This window comes from Globicephala melas, chromosome 2 (assembly GCF_963455315.2).
Source record: "Globicephala melas chromosome 2, mGloMel1.2, whole genome shotgun sequence".
NCBI classification, from domain to species: domain Eukaryota; kingdom Metazoa; phylum Chordata; class Mammalia; order Artiodactyla; family Delphinidae; genus Globicephala; species Globicephala melas.
In genome coordinates this window covers 87,295,312-87,312,777 of record NC_083315.2, presented here as the reverse complement: position 1 = coordinate 87,312,777, position 17,466 = coordinate 87,295,312, and the positions used below count along the sequence as shown (strand labels likewise).

General features: G+C 36.0%; 1 protein-coding gene across 9 annotated transcripts in view; it reads left to right on the top strand.

Moving 5' to 3' along the window:
* Positions 1–17,466, top strand: part of SEMA6D (semaphorin 6D) — a 579,242-nt gene that overhangs the window by 25,602 nt on the left and 536,174 nt on the right. The window lies entirely within an intron of this gene.

The following is a 17,466-nucleotide window of genomic DNA, read 5'->3' as shown; positions in this document are numbered from 1 at the left end:
TGCATTGCTACTGTTAATGCTACTGTTGCTGATGTTAGACTAGGTGATTTTTAATTTGTGATTCTTTAGAAGCTTGTAGGCTGTTGTTTTCTGTGCTTAGTAGATGGGTAACGTCTAGCCACTGTACTATCCACTACACTATACTGCTATACATTCTATTGTTTTCCACTTATACATTCAACGTATTAGGAACAATAGAAATTATAAAGCAAAAAAGAAACATTAAACAATTTTTAAATGTCTTTAATTGTGCATTTCTCATCATGGCTGTAACGGACCCAAAAGTAATATTAATATTCAATTATATTTGGTTCAATCAATAGGCTTCCTGCTCATCCCTGGGCAGAAGTTGGTGTGGGCTGCTAAGAAGTACTCTGGCATCAGATTCAGAATACTGGGTTCTCAATCCAGGCCTGCTTCTGACCACCAGAGTGGTCTTGGGCATGTCATGTAATATCTCTGGGCTTACTATTTTCATTTATAATTGAGATTGTGTTGAACTCTAGGGATAACTAAAGCGCATCCCCTTCTAGTGGTTTATTTCACTCTGCCTCTGCTCCAAATTTGAGTGGCAGTAAGGCAAGAATATTTACCAGTAAGGAGACTAATTACTCTAATTTCAGGATGCTGACTGGGCCACAGACCTAGCAGGTGGATCTCTTCTTTTCATCTGCTTTCTCTTTGAGACACTCACTGTCTTCTGTGGTAGCCTGGCCCATGACCATTCTGTTATTACTGACAGGTAGAATTATCTTGTGTTTCCCAAAGTATCCTCTATATAGAATATTAATTCAATAAAATATTAATAAATACATCAGGAAAGTATTTCCATGATAAAGAAAAAGATTCAGAATTAAGATGTTAAACACATTTAAACTGGTTATTTTTTTTTGACTACTCAGAATCTGGACTATGCAGATGTACACTGTGAATTACCAATATGAGAATATAGTACAAATTGCTTCCAAAATATTTTGATCATGGAATCCTCACCTTCAAGAAATATCCCAAGGGATCAGTGTTCCATGGAATACACTTTTGCAAATGTTGGAAGAATATTTACCAGTTTTGGTTTCTAAACAAGTGTCAACCATGTAATAAGCAAGTTTTCTATTAGAGGTTCTATAAGAAAAAGTAGCTTACCCTAAGACACAATCATTCAAAATGGGAATTTTGAAAACTTTGTATATTTATCCACCACTATAGTATAACACATTCTATTCTTTCAATTCAAAGATCTTGAGAACACTGTAAAATTTCTGAATATTTTATTTATTTTCTAATTTTTAAAAATTTTTATTGGAGTATAGTTGATTTACAATGTTGTGTTAACTTTCTGCTATATAGCAAAGTGAATCAGTTATACATATATCCACTCTTTTTTAGATTCTTTTCCCATATAGGTCATTACAGAATATTGAGTAGAGTTCCCTGTGCTACACAGTAGGTCCTTATTAGTTATATATTTTATATATAGTAGTTTGTATACATCAATCCCAATCTCCCAATTTATCCCTCCTCCCTTTCCCCCCCTGGTAACCGTAAGATTGTTTTCTACGTCTGTAACTCCTGAATATTTTATTTAGGAATGTATACAAATGTGGGATGTGAGGAAGAAATCTGAAGCCCAAATCATTTCTTGGTCCCTGTTGCCTGGCTAAGTCTGTTGTACTGGTCCTCACCAGTGCTCACGTGCGAAACAAAAACAGGGCTTAACTCCCTGCCACCCAGTTTCTAAAAGGCTGTCAATCCTGACTTGGTCTTTTTGTATAAAAAGAAAAGATTGAAATTGTTACTCATGCCTGATTCATTGGACCAAAGGAGCAATTGCCAAGATCTCATCAAACCCTTAAAGTGTAATGGCTGGCAGTTCTTGTTCCAGTATGAATATTAGATGTTTTTCCTGAATGAAAGAAAACTTACTGCATTCCCTTTCTTTAAAAAAGGGGAATGGAGTAAAGAACATTAGATCACAAGTCTTTACTGGTAATAGGTGTTCTGTTTCTGGAAAGGTGCTAGGTCTATTCCCGCATGACCTACCCTTTGTTTCAATGTAGTTAGCTTCTTAAATTCTATAGTATTTTGTCAAAATAATGGGAGATTTCACTGGCTTTTACTGTATCCAGACATTAGTGGAGCCTTGAATAGGTTTCAAATAGTAATTCATCCAAGCCAGATTTGAATCCAGCAACTTACAAAAGAAGGTGGAGTTACTGAAGGTAGTCATAAGTAAATAGAGGATATTATATGACTTCTTTTTCTTTGAAGATGCAAGCCTTGATTTTTTTTTCAGGATGGGCATTCATGACCAGTTGATATTTCTTTGGCCAAGTAGTTATGTGACCAAACCAGGATTGCTCTGTTATTTTAGAAGGCAGTCCTTTAAAAATCCAGCCATTTGGCAATGTGAATTTGACAGAGAAAATGATGGCTAAGTTAAGCCTCTTATCAATAATACCAAAGATTGTTTAAAAATAGCATACTATTTTTTTTAAATAGAAGTAGGCTAACAGAAGTGGATCAAAATGTTAATGCCCGTATAATTTCTGATGATATTTTTTAAAAGTAATACATGTACGTGATTAGAAAATTTAAATTGTATGTAAGTACAAGATAAAATATAAATGTCTCACAACCCACCCTCCATAGAGAAAACTACTATTGATTTTTGCATTTGTGTGATGCCTAATGATAATAATAACAATAACATATCAGCGTCCATCCATCACTGTCTGTCTCATGTATCAATATGAAAACCATTCAACTTTTCAGGTTGCTTAAAAAAAATCATATCATGCACATACTTGTACATCTGGTGGTTTTCACATAACTTTATGTCTTGGAACTCTTTCCATTCTAATAATAATGGATTTACTTCATTCTCTATAATGGCTACATAATACTCTCCCACAAGATCTATCATAAATTATTCAATCAATGGGGACAATTTCTAAAGTTATCTTGCACATAAAATAAGAATATGTTTTCCTCACCTTGTTTTAGCCCACTGATAAGTTAAAGTAGTATATTTCCAAGAATATATTTTCTTATTAAGATACACAAATATTCTTTAGATATGTGACCCTAATTTGATAATGTTTTGAAATATATGTAGCCTAAGTATCCATTAGCATAAATAGTAACTATAGGAGGTTTGAAAGTCAAAATTGGCAGTTATTCTCCTAAAGCCATATATAGAGAGGATCTGGAATAGAAATGTTGTTTTCTGTGGCGATCTTGAATCAAAGAGGAAAACACTGAGCCAAATTTACTTGTGATCACAATTTATATTATAATCTGACAGACCAAGGAGTTAAGAGTAGGAAAGGGAGAAAAGGAAACAATTGTTGCATGAGCTTTATGTGCCAAGGACTGGGTTAGGTGTTAACACATTATTTTAGTTAAGGGATTATTGTTATTAATTATTTAATAATTAGCTTTCCTGAAGTTATTTCCAGCCACTATGAGATGGATATTGCAGACAGTCAAGAGTCTTTATTATTTCCTTAAATGTACTCTCATCCATAACAGTTCTGCCTCTGTGACTGATGATAAAAACTAGAAAGGAGAAAATATTAAGAAGGCCAAGATGGACTGAGATTCTTTCTAATATCAACAATAACCTGACAGGGCTGTAAAAGGTACATGAAAATTAAGTTATTCTTTCAAACCTACCAACCTAGCAAATTTTAATGTCAGCCTTGCAGATGATTATGATCACCAGATATAAAGCTTACGAAAAAAATTAGGACATATGCAAGGGTAATTAAGAAACTGGCAAATTAAAATTTAAACGAGGACTTTCAATAATGGCATTATTGCAGTGCATTTCTTCACTGACTGATATTGGGCATTATCTATTCTTTCATCACTTTGTTGTGTGTACCTGTGAAAAGGCATTGGGAAATTTCACTTTAAGAAGATAAGAAAGAAGTTAATCAGTCAGACCTTTCTGCTTTCCAGACTGCAATTTTATCTCTGACAGTGACACTTTCACCTGTACTTCAGAGGGTGGGTGATTATGAGCATGAATTATTGAGCCCAGTAAGGATTCAAAACATGATAGCTATTGTTATGATGATCACTGTTACTACAGTTTTACTTTTGGCAGTTCACTCATTTCTGGCTTCCCTTAATAATGAAACTATCAGTCATTCATTTTCTATAATTCTGTTTCCTTTTAAGTCTATACCATCTCTCAAAGTAACACATTTCATATGTTTGTTGCCCGATATATAAAGTAGCATTTCTTTTGTTTTTACATGCCTTAATGACATGACACCTCATTCTTTAATCTGTTCTTTTTTTTTTTGATAAGTCTATATTGACTGTATGAACACCATTCATGATCGTATTGATGTCAAGGAGTAGTGAAAGAGTATGGCATGAGATGTCGTGTAGATGTGGATTCAAATCTTATCTGAGTCTCTACTGTTAGGTCAATAGCAATTTGGGGGCTGTGAAGATTAAGTAAAATGACACATGGAAAGCCTATAACAAAGTGCTTGACAGATAGTAGGTGGAGAGAAAATATTATTTTTCTCCTCCAGCACCACCCTACTTCTTACATTCTTCCCTTCCCTCCTTTTGGCATTCCAGCATGAGGAATCCTATGGTTCTAGAGGAGCACTGTCTAATAGAATTTTCAGCAGTGGTGGAAATGTCCTATATGGTAGCCAATAGCCACATATAGCTATTTAAATTTAAATTTAACTTAATTAAAATTAAATTAAAATTTCAGTTCCTTATTCGCACTAACTGCATTTCAAATGCTCAGTAGCCACAATGCTAGTGGCTACACATATTGGACGGCACAGATATAGAACATTTCCCTTAAAGTTCCATTGGACAGCATTGCTTTCAAACTATAGGTTGTTAAGTGTGACTAGTGTGATTGCAGAACTGAGTTTTTAATTTTAATACATTTTAATTCATTTCCATTTAAATTTAAATAGCCACGGGTGGCTACTGGCTACCACATTGAACAGCACAGTTCTATAGTATCACAAGCACTAGTCAACAGCTTTGCAGATTTTAGGCATTTTTAGATTTTATCTGATGCCAGAGATTCTGAAAAGTGGGTAGATTAACCTATCAACTCCAAGTGTTTGTAATGTGTTTTTGGTTTCCTCTTCTCTAGTCTGACTAGGCTTAACTCTGCCCACATCTGATGTTCTTCCATGCTTAGCTGCCCCCAGTTTTTTAATTCAAAAACCTTTATATATATCTCATTGGATTTTACTGAGCTCACTTATTTTTAAATCTAGCTACAAAATCGATAAAGGACTTTTTGTAGTATACCTAACGTTGTTTGGTGAATGACAAGGTTTAGAGAAAGTATATGAGAAAATGACAGTCTGTATGTAGCAGGGGGTCTTAACTACAGAGATACAACACACTGATGAGCTGTGATCACTTCTGAGGTGTGTGGTGAGTAATTTGTTGCTATTAATAAAGTGTCAACATTTGCAAATTATTCCCCTTTTTATTTTAAGAAATTAAAGTAGTCTTGATCACTGGTATAATGATGTTGGTCTGACTTATTTACATCCTGTCATTCTCTCTTGAATGGGAAAGAAGTGTCGTGTGGAGTTATGTCTGGCACATTGGTCGTAGCTCCCATACCTGGGTTCACTTATGAGATTGGGTCATTGATCAGAATGTTATCCATGCATGTCACTGTGGTGAAAACTGTTGAAAACATTATAAGCATTGTGATGTCAAGCAATACATTATACTGATGCTTGGTCATGGGAACCAAACGTTTCTCCCTCACTGCCTGAATCTTGTTTTAAAAAAATTAGATGACAGCTATTTAATAATTAGACTGTTTTAACTGTAAAAAGTCTGTCTTAAATGAATGTTTTTTTGAGATGAAATAGGGTCAAGGATTCATCTGTCAACAGAGAGAAGGGAAAGGTGATTCAGTGGAAGAAGTATGAGGGGGGATTAGGACTAAGTTGAAAAGCGCAGAGTCTGGAAGGCTTCACAAGCAAAGAGAGGTTAAACATTTAATGTGAAAGGAGGAAAAGGTCATAGGAAGACATGTCTGAAGGTCAGAAAACAATATAATATTGCTAACAGCATGCAGAATGATTATTTAACTGAGTTCCCTGAAATGTGTTCAGGTTTTTGTTTGTAGACTCTGAAGACACTTGTGTTTAGAATACACATAATGAGGAAATTTGGCATCTGTTCTTGTCTAGTTCCTTTATTTACTTATGGGCAGAACAAAATTGTTATAGAAAAGATGACATGTTAGAAATTCTCATTGGTTTCTGTAATCCAGTGAGCCCAGATACAAATAAATGATCATCTACCAAGAAGTTTCCTCCTGAGGAAAACTGTAATCACTTCTAATTCATCTTGTTATTAGGGTAAACTGCATCAGAAGATTTATATTTCCCAGTTTTCTCAGGATAGAGTCTGAGTTCATTCTAGAAAATGGCAGATGGGCACAAGGACCATATTAGACCTTCTAACTGCTGGAGGAAAAGGGAAGCTTGGCTAATGTAGTATCATCTGCCCATTTAGTTTGTTTTTTCTTTGCTGACAGTTACATGGATTTAAAAGCCTATTAGGGAAGAGCTGTTCTGTCTGTAAGCAGTGGAAGCACATGATCTGATGACTGTTCTATAAATAGACCTAAGCTTCATTTTAGATAAGAATAGGTTTTCATTTATTTGGAGGCTAATTATAAATTGGATCGACATTCCTTTTGATGGACAATTCAATTGCATTTAAATTCAAATTAACATCTGCTGTTTATACTTTATATTGTACAATCTACCTGAATCTAGACAGAAGCTGTTAAAGATCTGTGGCTAGAGAATCTTTGTTCTCTGAAGAGTTTAAAGGAAAAAAAGAGCATTTTCTAAACCCTCGTTATTGGAGCCAGACCGTAGTTGCCCTTGAATCAAGGATGCTTCCCTTTGTCCACAGTGTATTAAAGCGGGTTGTGCAAATATGCACAAATACATTTTGCTACAAAGGGGATGTTAAAAGTATTTGGCATTTTTCAAATAATATGTGCTTTGAATGAATAACACACATTATGGTATTCATATATTTTTCAGATACTGTCTTAAGAATTTAGTTAATATACGTTTATAAGTACATTTCACTCCATAGATATATTAATTCTATTCATACATGAATTCATTTATAGCTATACTTCATATATATGAACCACATACTCATAAATGGTAGTATATATTGTTGGATGGATATATACAGATATGCATGTATATATATAATAAATCAGCATCTCAGAATTGCAAAACTGGAAATAATTAGCTACAGCTTCTCATGGTTTTGGGTATTTTGCTTTTTTGTAAATTCTCATTCACTTACAGACCACATGATAATATTATAGATATTATAATATTATAATATCAAATGTTGCTATATGCCTGAAGAATGTGCTTTTCACCAGAAAAGCATGTAAAGCACAATGACACCAGAGTAGAGAATCAATGCTCAAGGGTCACTATAAAGTTATGGGCAAAGACATACAATCCACTTATTACTGTTACTTTTTATTATAGAGCTGTAGAATTGGCATTTCCCCCAAAAGTAATTAGACAATTTATAAAATGACAAGAAGTTCTTATGGCATGATTCTTTGTCTAAAATCAGTCCTGACATCTAATTTAAAACATTGAAGAGGTAACTGATCCTGTTGAATGGTCACTTTTATCTTTTAAAAATAGTACTAGGATGGTCTTCCTTATTATTTGAGAAGATTTTAATGTGAAATAAGCATAAAATTATTTAAAAATACAACGTTTTGCATGAGCTTGAATAAGACTTCAAGGCCTTTGAATTATGTAACTATTTACTAATTATTTGTTTGACAGACTGTGGTTTTAAAGCTTCAAAATATGTAAACAAATGTTAATCATTAACAGTCATGAACTGAAATGAATAAATGTGAGCCTTTAAGAAGATCCTACAATGGGCACAGAGTTCAGAGGTTCAGTGTTCCAAATCCCTTGAATCTTCCCTATGCAGCATCTAATCTTCTCCTTAAATATTAAAAGCTATCTCATGCTCCCTAACAATTCATATACCCAGAATTCTTCCTGGTTTACAAAGACCCAACACCTACCTTCACATTTTTCTCCTACTGATGCCCAGAATGCTCCATGAAAGTTGGAAATGAAGGGGGTGAAGGCAAGGTTGGGGAATTGCCAGAAGAAGCTGACTGACTGGCTGGCATACGGGACGCACTGAGCCACTTTGCAAAGTAGCATGAACAGGGCATGAGCAATAACCCCATGTATTGCTCTTAGTCTTGCAGGATCAGAAAATGATTTCTTAGCTCGTCAAAAATGCATCTGTCTCTCAAGGAGGACTCAAATTAACAAAAATTCAAAAACATATATACACAAAGACACATAATCCTGAGTAGTATGTTTAAAACCAGATTGCCAATTTATTAATTCATAAAAGAAAATATAACTTTTACACATGCCAGAATATTCTTTTTTTTTTTTTTTTTTGCGGTACGCGAGCCTCTCACTGTTGTGGCCTCTCCCCTTGCGGAGCACAGGCTCCGGACACGCAGGCTCAGCGGCCATGGTTCACGGGCCCAGACGCTCCGCGTCATGTGGGATCCTCCCGGACCGGGGCACGAACCTGTGTCCCCTGAATCGGCAGGCGGACTCTCAACCACTGCGCCACCAGGGAAGCCCCAGAATATTCTTAATAGCATAACCAGGACATATTCTCTTGAAAGCCAATTTAAGAGAAAGTCAAATCATAATCAGAAATTTGCTAAAGAAGATGAAGTGGCTGATGGTTAAAAAGTGTTCCTTAAGAAAAAAATATGCAAGACCCATGAAAAACAAAGAGCCAGTTCCTTAATTTTCAAAGAGTTTGTACAAATAATTAAGAAAAAGCTAATGTGAATTTAAAAAATAGGCAAAAATATAAATACCTAATAAGTGAAAAAAATTTAAAGAAAAATAAATACAAATGACCAGGAAACATATAAATAATGATAAATGTCATACATAATTAAAGAAATGAAAATTAATATAAGATGCAATTTTTATCTTGTAAGTTGAGCAAAAATTTAAAAATGCAATGATATTTAGCATTGGTGAGGATGTGAGGAAAGCAACCATCGCAGTCAAGAATTCTAATTCACAGGACCTTTGAGCCAGCAACTTCACAGCTCAGGATTTAACCTAGTAATACACTTGCAAAAGGATACTAAGATATCTGAATGGGATGTACCTTGTAATAGCAAAATACAGGAAAACAATATTCCCCTTCAACAGGGGATTGCCAATAAATTAATTGTATTGAACGGAATACCCTGCGTTGGTGAAAAGAATAAGTTAGACCTATTGATGGTGATGTAGAAAAAGCTTTAAGATGTATTATTAAGTGATATAGAAGGTATGCATTTCATGTTCTCCTTTGTGTAAGTAATAGTTATATGTATTTTACTAGAAAAATACAGATAAAAAACTATAGGTGGCGGGAGATGTTTAGCTTTCATTTTATACCTTCCTGTGCTGTTTGAAAATTTTCATATCATTTGCCTAGATTTAATTTAATTACAGTCAAATATTTATTTAAATACATTATATGTGCATATGTATACATGTATGTATATATATGGATACACATACAGACACACTTTTGAAAAGTAATATTTAACCAAATAACTTGAAAGGATCTTCCCCCTATAAAAGTGGCACAACCTGAATGAAGTCTATTAGCTGAAAATGTTTTCTGGTCACTCCTTGATTGGTCACTGACTTTACCACATTCAAAATTCCCTTCTTTCATTATTTTCTTGTTATGTGACTTCGGACAAATTAATGAATATTTCTGAACTTCTAGGTTGTTTTATTGTTTATTCTAGGTAGTATGAGAGAAATGCCTTTATCAAAGAGATGCTATAAGCATTAAATAATAAAACTACTATGCACATAGTTCAATGTCTGGAATCTAAAGGACGCACCATAACTATTAGTATTTTTTACTCATCCAACGCTTTTTTGGTTTTTTTTCTTCACAATGCCCCTTCTCCCCTTTTTCACTACATCCTTGTCTTCTACCACACGTGGCTCTGCTCTGAGAACCAGAGTTAAAGTACTTTAGTCAACCATTTTATGGGCCAAATATACTCTTCTGAGGTGGCTTGAGAATCTAACCACCATCTCTAAAATTGTTTCCAGGAAGTGGCTCACAAATTAAGTTTTGGAACACAGTCCTTTGAAAATTGGAGGGTGCCTGGACTGTGACTAACAGCATCAAAGATGCATTCTTTCTCCATTTTGCTTTTTATCTACAACTCAGTCATGCTTTTCACTGCTTCCAAAGAATGTGATTGAGCTTTTGATAAAGCTCTTTCAATTTAAACACTATGAGAGCCAAAGCAAAGTGTTTATGGAGATTATGCTTTGCATTCAACATAGGGAACTGGCAGTGTAGATTTATTGAGCACTTGCTATGAGCCAGACACTGTGTCAGTTGTTTGATTTGTGTTATCTCATTTAATCTTCACAATAGCCCAGTGAGTCTATTGTAATTATTACTCTTACCATCCTCTAAAACAGGAAATAGGTTCAGAGAGGTTAAGCAACATGGACAAGGCCATGTAGCATTTTTTTCCTTTTTTAAAAATTTTTATTGGCGTATAGTTAATTTACAATGTGTTAGTTTCAGGTGTACAGCAAAGTGAATCAGCTATACATACACATATATGCCCTGGTTTTTAGCTTCTTTTCCCATATAGGTCATTACAGAGCATTGAGTAAAGTTCCCTGTGCTATACAGTAGGTCTTTATTAGTTATCTATTTTATATATAGTAGTGTGCAAGTGGCAGAATCAAAGTGCATTAACAGATCCATCTGGTGCCAAAGCCCATGCCTTTTCTAGTGGTTGCTAACTGTTTGAAATTTGCCACTCCAAAGATTTTTGTGTCTTATTTCCAAAAATGTTCTTTATTATTATTTTTTGTGTGTCAGCATTGGCATTACAACATTTAACCCATAGATAGTCCTCCTATACAGCTTTAAACTTGCTTTTTAAGGAAGTAAATTTTTTTGACCTTGGTAGAGTAATTTTTCAATCACTGTTTTATAGAAGAAGACTTTTTTGGTTAGCAGGAGCCATTATTGTTTGGATGGTTGCCCATCCTCTCATTAAAGATCTGGAGTTAGTAGTGGATTGTCTATAAGTATACTGTGTCAAGATGCTCACTACTCCTCTCCACAGCTGCCAGAGGTGGACCGTTACATGGAGACTCCCGCCATTCACAGAAGCATATTCAGTAAGATATGATGAGGAGGCTAGAGGTTGCCAGGTCATAAACACTGTTGCTTTAGCATGGCTAAATTCAAGATCTTCAGAAACATGATATAGGATGCTTTAAGAATCTGTTTTTTATTGCACTTTTCTCCTTATGGACTATGGTTACCTCCCTCATCCTGCAGTGTGCCTAGGACTATAACTGTTTGTTCAGCATTAGTCCTGTGCACAAATATGAGGTGTGCAGTTGAATTTTTGTGCTACTTCCATTTTGTATTGCCTGTCAAAATCTTCCACTCATTTTTAAGCGCAAAAAAACCAAATGTTTTTGGGTTACCCACATTCCGTTCATCATTGTGTCCACTGGGGCGAGATAGAGTTATATCCTGTGCTTTATTATATCAATTAGCTATTGCTGCATAACAAATCACCCCCAAAAGCAGTGGCTGAAAACAATATCCATTTATTTTGCTCATGATTGTGCAGGTCAGCAATATAAGCTGGGATCCACTCTATACTTTCACTTGTCTTGGCTAGACTTCTTTATGGTTTGATGGTCAGCTTAGGTCAGCTTTATTGATATTGGCTGGGCTCTCACAATGTCTGAGGCCTTGCCTGGGACACATGGTCTAACTTGACTCTGATCCACATGGTCTCTCATCATCCAGCAGCCTAGCTCAGGCTCATTCACATGGCAGCTGGGCAGAGTTCCAAGAGAACTAACAGATGCTGGCAAGGTATCTTAAGGTCTGGGCTCAGAACTGGCACTCTGGTATCTCTGCAATATTTTATTGTCCAAAACAAGTTGCAGGGCCACCCCAGATACAGGAAGTGGGGGAAATATATTGCACCACTTAAAGGGAGGAGCTGCAAAGCCACATTGCAAATCATGTGGATACAGGAAGGGGTAGAGACTTTGGGTCCTTTCTGTAAGCAAACATCCAAAAGTTCCTTGTTTTTGCTCTTATCTGTCAACAAAGTAATTTTTAGCTCTTGGCTAATCTATGCCCAGGTACTGTCCTGGTGAGCTAGCTGACTGCAGTGACAGATACACAATGGTTTATTTGTGATGTTTAAAAGATGCATAATGAAAGAGCCTGTGATTAGAGTGGTTACCACAGCTGATGTCCTCAGTGGAAAGGCTGTAAGCACTCTCATCTGTGCAGGACCCAAGCTGACTATTTGGGATTTATGAAATCCCTGCCAGAGGAGTTTGGCGTCCTGAGCTAGGTATCAGGGGATGGGCTCCCCAGAGTGCTATAATAGGATGGACACTTTCTCAACTGTCTCTGATAAAAAGCAGGGCAGGTTATCATTTTCTTTCCGCAACACTTATTCTCAACTCTCACTGCTGCCAAATAATTAAAGCTGAAATCAGGTCTTTCTGGTCTCTCACAGGTGTTTGCTAGCTAATATGCTAACCTGGCTAGACAGCTAAATAACTTAATGCAGGTAAAATACATGTTTACAGGAAATCCTAAAGCAGTATCAGGAAACTTTTGTTCTACAGAATATTGATCCTCTGTGATGTTCCTTGAAAAATGGATCCTGAGATAAGATAACTTTGATCAAATTGATCATTCAATTAATAATTAATACATGTGATGACTAATCACAGTACATGTTAGTATACTGAAGTATCTGGAAAAATCTTCCCTAAAGAATCGTAGCTACCTAATGGGCTAGTTTTCCTGGTGTGTCTTCCTGTACCACTCCATTTTCCACCCTTGTGTGCCCTGCTCTGGGTCCCCTGGAGGCTGACCCCTGTGAAAAGACTCATCCAGGCTTTGTGTCTGCTGACCTTTTATTGGGTTTAGCCAATAGAAGACACCTGCAGAAGTTAAAAAGGGCAGAAGGAGAATGATTTTTTCTTCACAGCTTTTTTTGCTTTGGTGCCAATTCTCTGGCAGTAGTTGGCTTCCTTCATGACTACAGCTTTTTGGGCAGGTCCTCGCCATGACTCCAGCTTACCATGGGCTCTAGAAACACTATTTCTCCTCCCCCATTTCTGCGCTGGGCTTCCCGGTTGTTACTACTCCCTGGGCGCTTCTGCATCCCTTATTTCATTAACCCTGCCTGCACTTCCTTAAGCAGTCTCTTCATTAAAGTCTGTTCCTAGGGGTTCTTAGCTTGGGAGTCTAAGGACCCCAATGACATCTATAGATAGAAAACAGGGGATTGGAGAACTTGGGAGAAAAAGCTTTGAACTTGCTCAGTAAAAAACTACCCCTTTATTTTCCCTAACCCCTAAAAGAAATTGATCTTTTCTTTCAGCTATGAACGTAGGCAAAAGACGTTAGCAGCACCTCTGGCTTTGTCATCAACAGATAACACAGATATTTTCATATCACGTTGTAGGTTTTGTTGATATCTTGAAATAGAATTTATTGTTATTACTACTTTGAAACTACATTAGTTATGAGATCTGATGCTAGATCATGTTATTTAAATAGGTTAGTAAAGAAGCACATTTATTCCTATACTAAAAATTTGTTTTTAAAATATTTTGTTAACTGAATTTCAATTTAATTGGAATCCTTTTGTAATCTTTGTGTATTTTATTTTATGTGTTTTCTGAAATTGGTTTCATAGACGTCACCAAACTCCCAAGAGTTTTAACACACACACACACACACACACACACACACACACACACACACAAAGAGATTAAGAACTCCTGAACAATCTGAGTGAATTATATTTCCTGCAGGGCCATAACTGATATAACAGAAGATGAGCTTCCCAATTTATTTGACCAGAGAACCCATTTTTCATGTTCATGGATTACTATTTCATGGAACTAGTCTTTCACAAAACACACTTAGTAAAAGATATCCTACGGGAATGACCCATCATATGATATTTCCAGAAATAGGAGCAATCAGTCATGAAGATGTCTGGTCAGAAAGAGGCTGTTGCCCCTCAGGTCCCACTGGGTACAGGACACAGGCTTCTTAGACTTTCTCTGCCACTTATACTTTGCCAGCTTGTTTCCTTGCCACATATTTTCCTCTTACGTTCCATGTTCTTGCCAATTATCCTCTTTCCCTATATAGTCTGTGCTTGGACACCTCTCCAGTGTCCTGAACCCTGTTTTCACAAGCCCTCCATTTTCATTCCCATGGTGAGAACACACTTGTGAATTACAATATTGGCTATAGCCAAACACACCCAAAATAAAAACAGTGACCCAATAGCACCAAGAAGTCTCAATATTCATTTCAACCTGGAACAAATCTATTAGTGACTCTGCCTTTGTCACTGAAAACATAATTTAGTCCTGTTAGGATAGTCAGACAGTCTCACATATTTTTTCTTTATCTCTGGTTCCCTACTAATTAACCACGAACAGCTAGATATGACCACTACTGTGATATTACAAATGCATGATCTCCTCCATTAACTCTGTTCTTTGAGAGCAACATTTCCCTTCTATTTATTTTAGTATTCTCAGGTCCTAATACCAGGAGTTCAGTTATGCCTATTGGATAAATAAATGAAATGCAAATTTAAGCTGGAGCAAGGAGGGTTTGCTTTGTCAACAGATTTAGTGACTGAAAGACCATACTAAAGGAACTTTAAGGACAGCATTCATATTTTGTTCATCATTAGACCCACTGAGGATCACGTGCATAGTGTTGGATTCTTACTGACTGGGGATGATCCCAGGTTCCATCCATATTTCTAGAGCCACAGTTAATAATGTTTACCCTTTAGAAAGGTTAACTACAATGCTGACCATTCTCCCTGAATGTTTTGTTTCTTTGCAGTATTTATAAAATCTTTACAAGGGTTGTGATCTTCTTTGATATTTTTGGACCCGTATAGATCAATGCTGAAACCTTTCTTTGCTAAGACTAAGCTTCCAAATAATAATTCTTTCTTATCTTCTTTAAGAAATAGAGAACAAACTTCTGTATTTATTATTTTAATTGCATTATATGTAGTATATCATGTGTGTGTGTATATATATATATAATATTATGTTATATGTAAACATTCCAATGTTTTCCTTCTTGGTTAATCATCCACCTTCATTTTCCCCACCCCCCCTTTTAACCGGACTTCTTGTTTGAAATATGAAAAATTGTGTTTTAGAAATTATCTTATTAAAGTACTAGGAATCATAATGTTTTAATTTATGAATTATCTGTATCTTTTACAGTTAATTTTCCTACTACACTTACCCTTTGAGGGATGTTTTCTACTTTTTATCTGTTCTTTCTGTTTTCTGTCTGTAACTTTTTCTACGAAAGGTGTTTACAGTGTCTTTTTCCCCAGGGCTTTTTAAGGGTCTTATTGAAGTTTGAGTTCTCTCCAGGTTTTCTCCCTTTGATTTTCTTTTCTTTTTCTTTTTTTTTTTGGTCACCTGTGGCAGCACTCTTTAAGGATTTTTACACTGAAGTCAGTATTTTGAACAGAGCTTCACATGACCAGTTTTCCGACATCATCTCCTGTCAGATGGTTCCAAGTTACCCTTCAGGTTTGAAGTGAGAGGTTTAAAAATTGCCACCCTGTATGTTCACTCTAACCGTTGATAAATAAAGTGATCATGTGGTTCTGTCTTGCTTTTTTGGTGGTCACTAACCTTACTGTGAAGTCCAAAATTCCGTCTGGGAAGTAAAACTCTAGACAGATAGGGAGATGATATTGTCCTGCAAAATGTAATTCTTATATTTATAAACGGTACATATATTTATTTGAACTACTCTTTTTATATCTCCAGTTATATTTCACTACTCTGTTCTCTCTTTACCTTTTGAAGTAACATCTATAATAATATTGCTGAAAATTCTTTTTATGTGTGTGTTTGCTATAAGGCTGTGATTAAAATGCCAGAGCAGGGCAATTTCAGTGTCTATGGTAGAAAAGATGGAATATTATTTGTTATTTAATTTCTTTTGCTTCATCTCTCATCCTAAACCTCACTTGAAGGACCAGGTTGAGTGTCATCTCATTGGTGAATCCATTCTTACACTTTCCCCATCAGAATTAATTCTTTCCTCTTCTGTGCTACATATGTAATCATAATAATATTAATTATTAATATATCATAACATAGATAATTGCACTCATGACACTTAATGTTTTCCAGGCACTATGCTAAGTACTTTCCATATAATAGCTAACTTTCTTTTAACAAAAATACTGTGATTAAGTATTATTATTGTCTCCATTTTACACCTAAGGAAACTGAAGCACAGATAGACTGTGCAAATGAAATTTGATCTCAGGTCTTTTTAACTTCAAAACCCTAGTAGCTACTCAGGACTGTTATCTCAAAAGAAAGATTGTGACTTACCATTTTATTCCCAGTCACCAAAATTCATGTCATGTGGTAGATGCTCAATGAATATTTGTTGAATAAATGACTATGGAAGGAAATTCTTTACATCAATGAGAATTACTCGATTGAACTTACAAGTCTGGGACCTACTAACAAACACAACTCATAAAAAATTACTTTTATCCATACTTAATCCCATTTTGATTTCCTATTTCCTGTTACTCTAAACCAATAGTTTTATCTTTCGTAACTTCTTCTAGGCACTCTCTTTCCCCCTTACTGCTCTGTGAAGATATGGGAGTGACAGAGGGGACCCTGCTTGGTTGTGTAGTGACAGAAGATCCTTATTCTGATTTCTGAGGTTCTGAGTGCCCTTCTTCTCCTCCCCATTGCACTCTGGCTAGGGAGTCCCTGGCATCTCCCACTCTTGAGAGAATAGAGCACCAAGCCCCTGAGCCTTATGGTCTACTCAGATTTGATGGGTTTGCCTTTTATAACAGGCAAGAATTCCATCATCTCTGGACACCTGAGTAGGAAAAGGCCTACCGCACAGGGGCCCCGTTTACATAGGAGCCTAAATAGAGTTCCTTTTCCTTTACAGAACACCCACACCTGCACACACTTACACAGAGTAAAATTATTGTTATGGGTTGAGCTATGCACTCCCCCCCAAAATGCTGAAGTCCTGACTCCCAGTACCTGTGAACATGACCTTAATTTGGAAAGAGGATCTTTGCAGATGATCAAGTTAAGATGAGGTCATTAAAATGTGGGCCCTAATCCAATATGACTGTGTCCTTATAAAAAGTGGAATTTTGGACAAGACACACATATGGAGAATGCCATGTGAAGATGAAGGCAGAGATTTAGGTGATGAATCTCCCAAAATTGCCAGCAAACCACCAAA